The sequence below is a fragment of the Bidens hawaiensis genome, unplaced genomic scaffold (assembly GCF_021521415.1).
Source record: "Bidens hawaiensis isolate Kalapana, Puna unplaced genomic scaffold, B.hawaiensis_p1.1 tig00006251_1, whole genome shotgun sequence".
Classification (NCBI taxonomy): Eukaryota; Viridiplantae; Streptophyta; class Magnoliopsida; order Asterales; family Asteraceae; genus Bidens; species Bidens hawaiensis.
The window spans coordinates 278,248-286,667 of NW_027491414.1; the positions used below are offsets into that span (position 1 = coordinate 278,248).

Below are 8,420 nucleotides of genomic sequence, written 5' to 3' on the forward strand. Positions count from 1 at the left end.
TGTTGTCGCTGCTTTAAAAAATTAAAGCTGCAAAAAAACATAATAAATATCATCAGGGTTTGAATGTCACATGTACATAAGCACACATCATCATCATCATCATCATCATCATCATCGTACTCAGTATATCCCACCAATAAAAAAGCTATGGTAGGGTCTGAGGAGGGTAAGATGTAGACAGCCTTACCTCTACCCCATAAGGATAGAGAGGCTGCTTCCGGTGAGACCCCCGGCTCGATAGTAGTTTTGCATCAAGCCTTGGACATAAGGCACATAGCACTCAATCATCGGGACCGGCTGATCGGTGCATGTACCCTAAACCCTAAACCCTAAACCCTAAACAGCACACACATACACAAAAAAGAAAAACTTACATTCTGTCTTGTATAAAGCGCCGAGCTTTGAAAAGACTAGGATCCATCTGGAGTGTACTACGTTGACCTCCAGAGTTTTGCATTATGGTTTGCTGATGTGGCACGGTAGACATTGAAGTCACAGGTTGATTAGGTACCTGTCCAGAGAACTGTCCGGACATATGTGTTTGTAAATTCATCTTATCCAGTCAACTGCTTGATATCATATACCTTATACCACCAAACACCACTCAAAGTGTTCTATAAACACAAAATATCCGACTGTGATGCTCATCCTTTAGTCAAGCTGCTTCAGTTTTCCTGAGCACAATAAACTTACAGAATAGAAAAACTTCAGTAAAGGCAGAATACTACTCTACATCAAAGAACAAAGTGAGTCTTCTTAATATAATATATGTTTAAAGCTACCACGTTTAAAATTATTATTACAGAGGGTGATATAAGGACTAAAAAGTATAGGTGTCATGTCATGTATCCAAGGCCATAAAGCCTAACATTGTGAATCGATAAAAAAACTCATGCTTTATGCTCATGGAGCCCTACACATATTCCAACACTAAATGTACTTTATCATTATACCTGAATAATAAGTCATAGATAATAGCGTCATCAAACTCTTTAGCAAATCAACTATTAACATTGCTGGTGATATGGCTATCTTAAACCAACTCTGGTAACATTTTTTTAGTTTGATCTTCCTGCACAATCTACTGAGATTTTTAAATTATAGATCCCTTTTACTAGCAAGAATTGTCTAATCATTAAAATCTGATGGTTCTGCTGAACTATCAAGCTCAGTAGAGTGTTAGTAAGTAATGAACAGAGCATTTTTCTTCTCATTATATTTAATCTAACTATATATCAAAACTCTTCCAACTTAAACAGCCATATGATTAGCTAACTAAGTGTTTTAGAAGTTATCTCAAAACTACACCCTTCTAGACTGCGATCTACAGTTCTCCCATGTTGTTGATGATCCGTCTTTGGTCTCATTGTATATACATATATACATACATATATCTACATTGTTTTTACATATACAAGCACACACATGTACAAATATATGCATCATTACATACATACATACACAGTAATATAGATCATTATGCCATGCACAAATACATAGATGTAGTCATGTAGATATAGATCATATGTCATGTACGCATACACTGATACACACATAAAAAGGGTGTATATAGATCAAATAAATAAAGAGCAACACAGATAACATACAACAAATCAGTCCAACATTAATCCACCATGAAAAAGAAATATAACCAATGAACTTCAAACGGAAGAAAACAACAGAAGTTATGATAAGAGCGATCTTGACGAGTCTATCAAAAACAGAGATACATCACATTTCACTGAATATTCAGCAGTAAGTGATATGGCGAAGGCCTACTAAACTCAATCGGTTGCTGCCGTTACTCTTCAGTTTTCGGTTGAGGCCTGTCTATCCTGTAGAGGTACTCAAACTGGATCCGTGATGGATTTCTTGGTTACTTCCAATTACGTAAATCAATAAATCTGATTACTAAGAAAAATGTGAACCGAATCTTAACTATAAATCATAATCAATCAATTAACGCAACGTTTACTGATACAATCCAAAATAAACTACATGAATCAAGCTCATCAGCTAACGATAAGCTGAATCAAGCTTGTTCGCATCAATCGATTTGAATAACACGAAAACCTAGCTAAATCAATTGAAATAATGAAACGTAAATTGATATAAAGTAATGAAGGATTGGATAGATCGCGGTGTGAATACCTTTAATTTGATATTAGATTTGAGCACGCGGTGGATGAATTCAACAGTAAGAAACCCTGATGACTTGAAGACGAGGGACAAAAGGGGTGAAATCTGTCGGGTATAAATACTACCCGATAACTTACCGGGTTTGGGTGTACAAAGCAGTTGGGTTTCTGGTTCGGGCACTTATTCCGTACGGGTTAGTCACGTTTTATTATTGGAAGTATTTGTCGGATCTTAAATGTAGCAGCAACTACCAAAATACAAGTGAAGCTTCTGTTTGATGTAACTATTTAAATAGAAGTGAGTTTGGGGACTTGGTGTAAGATTATTGTTTTTTTCTTTTTTTCAGTTTTTACTATTTTTGTTTATAATACATTTTTCTATGTTCTAGTTTTTAATATAGTGTTTTATACAATTTAGAATATATCATGTGTTTACTTGATTTATGTTTTGGTATAATTTTTATCACAAATTGAATCGTCTTTGTATGTCAAAATGCAAATAAAAAAATAAATAATATTTGATACAGTTTGTGATGCAACTTATATCATAATATAGATAAAAATAAATCGAATGATATATTCAATTTATATAAGGTGTTATATATGAAGTTATTAGAAAACAAAGTTACATTTTAAAATTTTAAAAATAGTAGAAAGATAAAAATGCTTTCTCTAAAGGATTAGGTTGTTTTGAGTAGTGATGAGATCGATACCGCATATCATACCGAATTTTAAGAAAAATAAATATCGGTTTGGTACGGTACCGAAAGCAAAAATTTGGTAAAATACCGGTATCATACTGAATCGGAACCGGCAGTCCCCATTTCAATACTGGTACTCGGTACCGTTTGCTCATACCTGGTACGTTCCTATTAGATTGGAGCTTTTAAATATGTGCATGTGTCTTGTAGTAGATTTTACTTGTACATCGAATATAACAAAAAGATGGTTTGTATAAATTTTATATTTGTGCACACGGTCGCTATTTTAAGAGGTTGGATTACTTTCTTATACGTACTACAACAAAAATACATTTTCACGGAATATTTCTAAAAGAGACCCCCCCCCCCTCCTCGAAGTATAGCATAAAAAAACCCGTTATCTTCCTTCTCAACATGGCGAAATCTTAATTTTGTAATTTCGTATCAAAGTTGGAAAAAGTAAAACTAAGGCTTAATTATTCTTTATATGATTCTAAAGAGTGTGCGACAAACATCATTTATATTTCAGAAACATCAATGATTGTGTAATTTTCTAATATAACTTAAAGGTGATACAAGGTCTTAGATGCATCAAAATCTCACAAATGTGATGCAAGTTGTGGGTTGAAAATCAACCATTCTTCCTTTCTTTTATTTTTGATATATTTAGGTCTCTTGCTCTCTGATGCGGCTATGTTTCTGAAAATAGTTCATCTGGTCGCGCACAGTAATTCAACGACGCCGAAGAACGATAACTTTGTTTTCAGTAGGATCGGTTTTGTCGTTCAAAGTGTTACCTGCCTCTCTATTGTAATTGGATCCTTTTATTATAATATAAAAATTATTATTATTATTAGAACATTATTTTATAGAACCATCAAGATTGTGGTATGCATGCAGTTAAAATTGCTTAAAATGTTGCAAGAACAACCCAACATAAAAAATTGTTGCATGTTTGGTCAGGACCCATTTGACCTGGAACCCGACTTAGATAATTCCATTTTAACTTACTTTTCAAAATTTTTGAAATGTTACTTTCAAACTTGACATGTTGCATGTTGATGTCTATATAGGAAATCAACATCAGTCGGCCGTTGGTCTTATTAGTAGCAATATCTCTATCTCCCGTGATTAAGGTAACTTCCCCTCACACTCTACAAACTCTATTTTGTGAATGAGACATTAATTGATCCGTGTGTCTTTTGTTTATATGAAATCAACATTAAACCAATGAAGTGTAAAAAGGCCTTGAAGCAACATGATATGATCATATTGTTGTAGCAACTAGAATCTTTCTTATTAAAGAAAATTCTAAGTTGTCAATCGAAATAAAAAAGAAAGAGTGTGGATAAATGGAAGGTTGAGAAACAGAATAAAGAATGTTAATATCGAATTCCAATACGTAATGTCTACGTGTCATCTTTCAAAGATATGATGCTATGCATCTTAAACTGCCCCAAGCATAACTATCTGGCATTCATATACAGCCCAATTTAAGTCACACTATGCCAAGAGCTTAAAAGAGCCCGAGAAGTTCACAAGTGAGCGGGCCTTCTCTACCATGGACCACTCGCACCCCTTTTTCATAGGACCGAACCAATGGTGGTCCGGACCCATGAAGGTTACATTTTATCTCAAAATTGTAATGGTTTCCTTAAATTTAGACCAATAAGGCAATAATGTTATACAAATTCAACAAATCCACACTATCAAATGGCAAAATGGCCATTAGAAATACACCCAATTTGCTTTCAACAATTCAAACTTCAATAAAAATTTCAAAGATATGATGCTATGCATTTTATTTCAATAAAACACTTGAGCCAATAACACGTAAATCCATCATCAGTTACCTTGTCGGAGTCTCAAGGTAAATTCTTTCAGAGACAAAACAACAGCTTTTAGCCTCTCTTTAGCTTCAGGGTCGATCAAATTACCATCAGTATCAAACTTTGCAGGAGGCTGGAACGCATTTATGTAAAATTCGGGCTTGTTTATGAAATGAAGATCAACAAAAACTCCAATTTGACGAAGATGATAATGTGACCGCGCTCCACCAAATCCCCCTCCAGCACTTATGATGGCAGCAGGCTTAGTTGCCCACACATTTGGTAGAACAGGAATACTATTCAGCCGGCTGTACTTGCTTGGAAACCTACCTTCGGCTATAAATACTCCAACACCTTGGAACGGTATCATATCTTAATATCATATCTTCTCTCTAGTCATTTCTCTTAATATACACTTATATTCAAGAGCAATCTAGTCTGATTCTCACGCCGGAGGATGGTCACAAGGAGGTACCCCCCCCCCCCCTTCTCAGTGACGAGCTCACGGTGTCTGTTTTGCAGGTCATCAGAACAACCATCTTTGCCGGAACTAACCCTCGTGGGAAACATCTATTTAACCCCCAGATTATCCGTAATCTGCCCGGGGTCGATTAGTGTTTCTTCAATGCCCAATCTATTGCATTCTTTAAAGGTGCTAGATCAATGAAACATAAACATTGTAAGTACCAGATTCACAAGTTGAACAGATGATTGTGAAAGATTGATCATTATATACACAAATAATGATTATTCAAATGAAATCTTGTCCAAGTGATTTCATACACATGTGCCAAAGAATGAGCTATTAATCATCGCACCTAATAATTTTGACCCACCGTCCCAAAACGGGGTTGATATGGGTGGGTTTTCAGAAATTTTGGGTTAATATATGTGGTTGTTCCTCATAGAACGGGACAGAGTGGGTTGATCGAGACAGCCCTTTCTAACGAAATGGGTAAGAATGGGCTGGTGTTATTTTTCAAACGGGTGCAAATAGTGAGTTTCTTTCTGCCCAAACCCGTGAATTAATTGAGATAAAAGATTAGAACTTCTAAACATATCTAATGTTGCAACCCGGCGCTGGTACGCGTGTAACACGGCATCGGCGCGCCACTCGGTACCAAACACGCAACCGGCGCTGATATGAGTGTAACCAAAATAAAACGCTAGAACGCATGTAGCTGGCGCCAGTTACTCGTGCGGAACCGCATACCGAAACCAGGTTGCGCGCAACCAACGCCTGAACGCGCGCAACCAGTTCCCAAAACCAGGAAGTCATTACTCGGAAGCAAAGTTGAAATGTAAAGTCATTTTTTTTGTAAAAAAAAAAGAACATTTTTTGAATCAACCCGTCCCGATCCGAACCAAAATAACCTTTTCTGAATCGACCCTTTTGACTCGAACCCTTTCTGACCCGTAACATAAACCCCTGACCTGTTTGCCAGGCCTCGGCACAACAAACCACTTATTTATATAGATACAATTTTGAGAGAGTTGTGTATCATGTGTTTGTAACTTTGGCAAGATTTAAGTTAACATGATTTGAAAGCAAGTGACAACAACTGGAAGCGAAAGAAAGAAAGAAAGAAAGAAAGAAAGAAAGAATAAATTAATATTACGTACCAGTAATGGAGTAATTGTATTCAGGAGAAGCGAATAAGAAGGCATCAAAGTGAAGAATCTTCTGACGAAAGGCCTCAACCACCGGCGGATATTTTCCGGCAACTTCCAGATCTGTGTTGAGCATCGGCAGAGTCGAAATGTCGACGTACTCGATCTCGATTCCGTCTATTGATTTGCTCAACTCAATCGCTGCAATTGCAATTATTAAAGGAGTAAATTTCATCCATGGAACATGTGTTCAATGAGAAAGAAGAAGAACAAGTACCGGATCGGAGAAGACCGCCGTTGTAAGAAGCTTTGCGAAGAGATCCATTGATGGCTGCAACTTTGATGCCTGCTGCTTGCTTGATGTCCGATTGGTCAACACACAGGATGATTCAAAACTGAAAAGTGAAAACATAATTGGTCAATCTAATTTCTTTAATAATAATAATAATAATAATGGCCAAATGACACCAACTAGCTATTAAACGCCTCAAAGTTATCTCTATTTTTGAGAAAACCCATTCGTTCGAAGACTTATTGGTGGTAAAGCCCATACCCCTCACTTTCTCAAGATTGAACTAAAGATCACAAAAATTCCGGTCTTCCTTCGTTAAGCCACCCATGCCCTCTCCTAAGTGTTGTCTGTGAATATTAAACCGAAGTCTCCATTAAAAAATCAAGGTTTTCTACCACTGCATCACATTGAAAATGACGATTGATTAGAAACATAAATGGTCAATCTGATTTCTAAATGTATTTATTTATAAAAGTAACACCATCTAATCAACTTTTTTAAGTTAAAACAATTTGTTTTTATGAATCCTACCTTTTTATTCTTTTAATAAAAATTAAATATTACGAACTCGGCATCTAATTTTTGTTAACCAGGATTCACAAAAGGTTAGTTAGGCATATACATTGATTTACTATGTTTTGATTAACTAGCTTAAAAAAGATTATGAAGATGATATATGATAAAGAATTAGAAGACGGCATATTCCTAAAACTAAGACTAACTTTATTGACAACTCAATTTAACCTATTTTTTTAATAAAAAACTAATTTTCCTCTCTTTTACTTAAACAACCCAATCTAACCCAACTTTTCCCTTTTATTCACAACACAACCTAACCCAAACTAATTATTTTAATAAATATATCTTTCTAGGTTTTAGTTTATTCTAAAAAAAATTATTAAAACTAATAAAAATGTTTATTTTTTTAAAAAAATATAGTTTTAAGTATGAAAAAGTAATTAAAAAAGATACTATCATAATTCTATAAAACCAAAACCTTGATTTTTTTACAAATATGAACAAAACAAAATTTTACATATAATAATATTAAAAAATACATTTTTTTAAAAGTACTGCATTTTTAATAAAATTTATATCAAAATATTTATAAAAATAAAATAAACAAGACTGTGCTTTTAAATTTTTAAAATAAGCTAAATAATATAAATTATCAAATAAAAATTAAATTATATAGAAAACAAATTATTTGAAAGAAAGAAAAAAAATATTTAATTAAAAAATGGGTTGTGACATAGGTTTGGGTTACGACCCGGGTTATAGGGTGAAAAAGATTTAATATTTTTGTTTATTTCTTGAATAGTGTCATAAACTCCGGCCACCAATAAACTTAGTCAAAACCTTTCATCCACTTATTTTCTCTAAGTATAGCACAAGAAATCTGTTACCAAAAAAAAGTTGAAGACCAATAATCCTGTAAAAAAATCCAATGAAAAACTTTTAATTTCAACGCCAAAAAACCTATTACAAAAAAATCCGACATAAAAATAAAAAATGTAGTTATTCCTAAAATATTTTATCTTCCTAGTTTTCTCATGGTCAGTTTATTATACAAACGAGAACAAAATGAGAATGATAAAAAGTATTTGTAGAAAAAAAAACTCTAAAAAAATAATGAAAAATTAATAAAAAATTCATAACTCAAAATTTAATAAATAAAAAAAATGTAAAAAAAAATATTTCCATCATTGTGTCTTTTTATTTATCATTGCGTATTTTATTTATTTTCGTCATTAATTGTTTTTTTTTCTTGATATTGTTTTATTATACTTTTTTCGGCATTGTGTTATATTTTGCGACCTACTGTGTCTTTTTTTTATTTATCATTGTG

General features: G+C 33.8%; 1 long non-coding RNA gene across 1 annotated transcript; it reads right to left on the reverse strand.

Moving 5' to 3' along the window:
• Positions 1–5,293: 5,293 nt before the first annotated feature.
• Positions 5,294–6,626, reverse strand: LOC143631747 (uncharacterized). Its single transcript, XR_013153426.1, has 3 exons — positions 6,557–6,626; positions 6,292–6,480; positions 5,294–5,323 (listed from the first exon to the last, which is right to left on the reverse strand). It is a non-coding gene; the product is annotated as an uncharacterized LOC143631747 (long non-coding RNA).
• Between the last annotated feature and the right edge of the window lie 1,794 nt (positions 6,627–8,420).